Consider the following 6,747-nt stretch of genomic DNA (forward strand, 5'->3'; position numbering starts at 1 on the left):
GCTACCGAGCTGGCTGGGAGCTGGCTAGGCGTGGAGGTACTCGACTATTGATGCTGAGCTGCTAGTGGGGTCAGCGCTGATGGCGTTCCCGGCATGGGCTTCCGCTAGGCGACGGCCAACTCTTGTTGAATAGTCGGAGTTGGTGCTGAGTTGCCAACGGGGTCACGGTTGGTGGTGTTCCCGGTGAAGGCTCCCGCTGGTTGTCGATCGGAGCGTGGTGGGCAGTCCTACGAATGACTGGAGGTCCGTCCAGTGGTGGAAAGAGCGGTGACATCGGTGACTATGGTGGTGGAGGTGCATGAAAGGTCCTAATGGCTAGAGGGGGGTGAATAGCCTAATAAAAATTTCTACAACAACACTTAACCAAATGGTTAGACAATTATGAGGCGAAGCGAGTGTTGTGCTAGCCTACTCAAAATGCAAGCCACCTACCACAATTCTAGTTTAGATAGTGTCAATTCACACAAGAGCAATGACACTACCATATGTTAGTGTGCTCTCAAAGGCTAACTAAAGAGCCACACCAACCAAGCATGCAAGCTCTCACAACTAGATACACTAAAGAGCTTATCAACTAGTTTGCGGTAAAGTAAAGAGAGTGATCAAGAGGGTTATACCGCCGTGTAGATGAATGAACCAATCAATCACGATGATGAATAACAATGATGACCAATCACCTCAGAATCAATGATAAACACAATGATTTTTACCGAGGTTCACTTGCTTGCCAGCAAGCTAGTCCTCGTTGTGGCGATTCACTCACTTGGAGGTTCACGCGCTAATTGGCTTCATACGCCAAACCCTCAATAGGGTGCCGCACAACCAACACAAGATGAGGATCACACAAGCCATGAGCAATCCACTAGAGTACCTTTTGATGCTCCACCGGGGAAAGGTCAAGAACCCCTCACAATCACTGCGATCGGAGCCGGAGACAATCACCACCTCCGCTCGACGATCCTCGCTGCTCCAAGCCATCTAGGTGGTGGCAACCACCAAGAGTAACAAGCGAAATCCATAGCGAAACACAAACACCAAGTGCCTCTAGATGCAATCACTCAAGCAATGCACTTGGATCACTCCCAATCTCACTATGATGATGAATCTATGATGTAGATGGGTGGGAGGGCTTTGGCTTAGCTCACAAGGTTGCTATGTCAATGAAAATGGCCAAAGATGTGAGCCACAGCCGGCCATGGGGCTTAAATAGAAGCCCCCCATGAAATAGAGCCATTGTACCCCTTCACTGGGTACTCTGCGCTCTGACCGGATGCTCCGGTCCACTTGACCGGACCCTAGGCTCAGTGTCTGGTCCACAGATGGACGCCACGTGTCATCGCCTTCAAACGCTATTCGTCAGATTCCAACGGCTATGACGTTGACCGGACGTAGTAGCTTCAACTGACCGGACACTGAACCCCCAGCGTCCGGTCATTTCTAGTAAGGTACCGACCTCGACCGGACGCGTCCGGTTAAAACTGACCGGACACTGGAACCTCAGCGTCCGGTCGAGTACAGTAAGGGTCGAAACCTGGTTTTCCTTGACCGGACACATCCGGTCCACCTTGACCGGACACATCCAGCTTTCGATGGTAAACCCTAGCCACTGTACCGACAGTCAACGCGATCGGATGCAGGCAGTCAGCGTCCGGTGCTTCTGGATTCAGCGTTCGGTCACTGGACCGGCGCTGGCATTAGCTCTGTTCTCACTTCTATCTTCTCCACCCTTGCTTTAATGTGCCAACCACCAAGAATTTGCATCCGGCGCAATAGAAAATAGGCATTTCATTTTCTCGAAAGCGTCGAATCCCGCCGAGTCTGGTCCACTTGACCGGACCCTGGGCTCAGCGTCCGGTCCACAGATGGATGCCATGTGTCATTGCCTTCAAATGTTGTTCGTCAGATTACAACGGCTATGACGCTGACCGGACGCAGCAGCTTCAACTGACCGGACGCTGAACCCCCAGCGTCTGGTCGTTTCCAGTAAGGTACCGACCTCGACCGGACACGTCCAGTTAAAACTGACCGAACACTGGAACCTCAGCGTCCGGTCAAGTATAGTAAGGGTCAAAACCTGGTTTTCCTTGACCGGACGCGTCCGGTCCACCTCGATCGGACACAGCCAGCGTCTGGTGGTAAACCCTAGCCACTGTACCGACAGTCAATGCGACCGGACGTAGGCAGTCAGCGTCCGGTGCTTCTGGATTCAGCGTCCGGTCACTGGACCGACGCTGGCATCAGCTCTGTTCTCACTTCTATCTTCTCCACCCTTGCTCCAATATGCCAACCACCAAGAATTTGCATCTGGCGCAATAGAAAGTAGGCATTTTATTTTCTCGAAAGCGCCGAATCCCGCCGAGTCCGGTCCACTTGACCGGACCCTAGGCTCAGCGTCCGGTCCACAGATGGACGCCACATGTCATCGCCTTCAAACGCTGTTCGTCAGATTCCAACAGCTATGACGCTGACCGGACGCAGCAGCTTCAACTGACCGGACGCTGAACCCCTAGTGTCCGGTCGTTTCCAGTAAGGTACCGACCTCGACCGGACGTGTCCGGTTAAAACTGACCAGACACTGGAACCTCAGCGTCCGGTCGAGTACAGTAAGGGTCGAAACCTGGTTTTCCTTGATCGAACATGTCCGGTCCACCTCGAGCGGACACAGCCAGCGTCCGGTGGTAAACCCTAGCCACTGTACCAATAGTCAATGCGACCGGACGTAGGCAGTCAGTGTCCGGTGCTTCTGGATTCAGCGTCCGGTCACTGGACCGATGCTGGCATCAGCTCTGTTCTCACTTCTATCTTCTCCACCCTTGCTCCAATGTGCCAACCACCAAGAATTTGCATCCGACGCAATAGAAAATAGGCATTTCATTTTCTCGAAAGCGCCGAATCCTGCCGAGTCCGGTCCACTTGACCGGACCCTGGGCTCAGCGACTGGTCCATAGATGGACGCCACATGTCATCGCCTTCAAACATTGTTCGTCAGATTCCAACGGCTATGACGCTGACCGGACATAGTAGCTTCAACTGACCGGACACTGAACCCCCAGCGTCCGGTCATTTCTAGTAAGGTACCGACCTCGACCGGACGCGTCTGGTTAAAACTGACCGGACACTGGAACCTCAGCGTCCGGTCGAGTACAGTAAGGGTCGAAACCTGGTTTTCCTTGACCGGACACATCCGGTCCACCTTGACCGGACACATCCAGCTTCCGATGGTAAACCCTAGCCACTGTACCGACAGTCAACACGACCGGACGCAGGCAGTCAGCGTCCGGTGCTTCTGGATTCAGCGTCCGGTCACTGGACCGGTGCTGGCATTAGCTCTGTTCTCACTTCTATCTTCTCCACCCTTGCTTTAATGTGCCAACCACCAAGAATTTGCATCCGGCGCAATAGAAAATAGGCATTTCATTTTCTCGAAAGCGCCGAATCCCGCCGAGTCTGGTCCACTTGACCAGACCCTAGGCTCAGCGTTCGGTCCACAGATGGATGCCATGTGTCATTGCCTTCAAATGTTGTTCGTCAGATTACAACGGCTATGACGCTGACCGGACGCAGCAGCTTCAACTGACCGGACGCTGAACCCCCAGCGTCTGGTCGTTTCCAGTAAGGTACCGACCTCGACCGGACACGTCCAGTTAAAACTGACCGAACACTGGAACCTCAGCGTCCGGTCAAGTATAGTAAGGGTCAAAACCTGGTTTTCCTTGACCGGACGCGTCCGGTCCACCTCGATCGGACACAGCCAGCGTCTGGTGGTAAACCCTAGCCACTGTACCGACAGTCAATGCGACCGGACGTAGGCAGTCAGCGTCCGGTGCTTCTGGATTCAGCGTCCGGTCACTGGACCGACGCTGGCATCAGCTCTGTTCTCACTTCTATCTTCTCCACCCTTGCTCCAATATGCCAACCACCAAGAATTTGCATCCGGCGCAATAGAAAGTAGGCATTTTATTTTCTCGAAAGCGCCGAATCCCGCCGAGTCCGGTCCACTTGACCGGACCCTAGGCTCAGCGTCCGGTCCACAGATGGACGCCACATGTCATCGCCTTCAAACGCTGTTCGTCAGATTCCAACAGCTATGATGCTGACCGGACGCAGCAGCTTCAACTGACCGGACGCTGAACCCCTAGTGTCCGGTCGTTTCCAGTAAGGTACCGACCTCGACCGGACGTGTCCGGTTAAAACTGACCAGACACTGGAACCTCAGCGTCCGGTCGAGTACAGTAAGGGTCGAAACCTGGTTTTCCTTGATCGAACATGTCCGGTCCACCTCGAGCGGACACAGCCAGCGTCCGGTGGTAAACCCTAGCCACTGTACCAATAGTCAATGCGACCGGACGTAGGCAGTCAGTGTCCGGTGCTTCTGGATTCAGCGTCCGGTCACTGGACCGATGCTGGCATCAGCTCTGTTCTCACTTCTATCTTCTCCACCCTTGCTCCAATGTGCCAACCACCAAGAATTTGCATCCGACGCAATAGAAAATAGGCATTTCATTTTCTCGAAAGCGCCGAATCCTGCCGAGTCCGGTCCACTTGACCGGACCCTGGGCTCAGCGACTGGTCCATAGATGGACGCCACATGTCATCGCCTTCAAACATTGTTCGTCAGATTCCAACGGCTATGACGCTGACCGGACATAGTAGCTTCAACTGACCGGACACTGAACCCCCAGCGTCCGGTCATTTCTAGTAAGGTACCGACCTCGACCGGACGCGTCTGGTTAAAACTGACTGGACACTGGAACCTCAGCGTCCGGTCGAGTACAGTAAGGGTCGAAACCTGGTTTTCCTTGACCGGACACATCCGGTCCACCTTGACCGGACACATCCAGCTTCCGATGGTAAACCATAGCCACTGTACCGACAGTCAACACGACCGGACGCAGGCAGTCAGCGTCCGGTGCTTCTGGATTCAGCGTCCGGTCACTGGACCGGTGCTGGCATTAGCTCTGTTCTCACTTCTATCTTCTCCACCCTTGCTTTAATGTGCCAACCACCAAGAATTTGCATCCGGCGCAATAGAAAATAGGCATTTCATTTTCTCGAAAGCGCCGAATCCCGCCGAGTCTGGTCCACTTGACCAGACCCTGGGCTCAGCGTTCGGTCCACAGATGGATGCCATGTGTCATTGCCTTCAAATGTTGTTCGTCAGATTACAACGGCTATGACGCTGACCGGACGCAGCAGCTTCAACTGACCGGACGCTGAACCCCCAGCGTCTGGTCGTTTCCAGTAAGGTACCGACCTCGACCGGACGCGTCCAGTTAAAACTGACCGAACACTGGAACCTCAGCGTCCGGTCAAGTATAGTAAGGGTCAAAACCTGGTTTTCCTTGACCGGACGCATCCGGTCCACCTCGATCGGACACAGCCAGCGTCCGGTGGTAAACCCTAGCCACTGTACCGACAGTCAATGCGACCAGACGTAGGCAGTCAGCGTCCGGTGCTTCTGGATTCAGCGTCCAGTCACTGGACCGACGCTGGCATCAGCTCTGTTCTCACTTCTATCTTCTCCACCCTTGCTCCAATATGCCAACCACCAAAAATTTGCATCCGGCGCAATAGAAAGTAGGCATTTCATTTTCTCGAAAGCGCCGAATCCCGCCGAGTCCGGTCCACTTGACCGGACCCTGGGCTCAGCGTTCGGTCCACAGATGGACGCCACATGTCATCGCCTTCAAACGCTGTTTGTCAGATTCCAATAGCTATGACGCTGACTGGACGCAGTAGCTTCAACTGATCGAACGCTGAACCCCCAGCGTCCGGTCGTTTCCAGTAAGGTACCGACCTCGACCGGACGTGTCCGGTTAAAACTGACCAGACACTGGAACCTCAGCGTCTGGTCGAGTACAGTAAGGGTCGAAACCTGGTTTTCCTTGATCGAAAATGTCCGGTCCACCTCGAGCGGACACAGCCAGCGTTCGGTGGTAAACCCTAGCCACTGTACCGATAGTCAATGCGACCGGACGTAGGCAGTCAGTGTCCGGTGCTTCTGGATTCAGCGTCCGGTCACTGGACCGATGCTGGCATCAGCTCTGTTCTCACTTCTATCTTCTCCACCCTTGCTCCAATGTGCCAACCACCAAGAATTTGCATCCGACGCAATAGAAAATAGGCATTTTATTTTCTCAAAAGCGCCGAATCCCGCCGAGTCCGGTCCACTTGACCGGACCCTGGGCTCAGCGACTGGTCCATAGATGGACGCCACATGTCATCGCCTTCAAACATTGTTCGTCAGATTCCAACGGCTATGACGCTGACCGGACGTAGCAGCTTTAACTGACCGGACGCTGAACCCCCAGCGTCCGGTCGTTTCCAGTAAGGTACCGACCTCGACCGGACGTGTCCGGTTAAAACTGACCGGACACTGGAACCTCAGCGTCCGATCGAGTACAGTAAGGGTCGAAACCTGGTTTTCCTTGACCAGACGTGTCCGGTTCACCTCGACCGAACACAGCCATCGTCCGGTGTTAAACCCTAGCCACTGTACCGACAGTCAACGCGACCGGACGCAGGCAGTCATCGTCCGGTGCTTCTGGATTCAGCGTCCGGTCACTAGACCGGCGCTGCCATCAGCTCTGTTCTCACGTCTATCTTCTCCACCCTTGCTCCAATGTGCCAACCACCAAGAATTTGCATCCGGCGCAATAGAAAATAGGCATTTCATTTTCTCAAAAGCGCCGAATCCCGCCGAGTCCGGTCCACTTGACCGGACCCTGGGCTCAGTGTCCGGTCCAT

Source organism: Miscanthus floridulus, chromosome 7 (genome assembly GCF_019320115.1).
Source record: "Miscanthus floridulus cultivar M001 chromosome 7, ASM1932011v1, whole genome shotgun sequence".
NCBI classification, from domain to species: Eukaryota; Viridiplantae; Streptophyta; class Magnoliopsida; order Poales; family Poaceae; genus Miscanthus; species Miscanthus floridulus.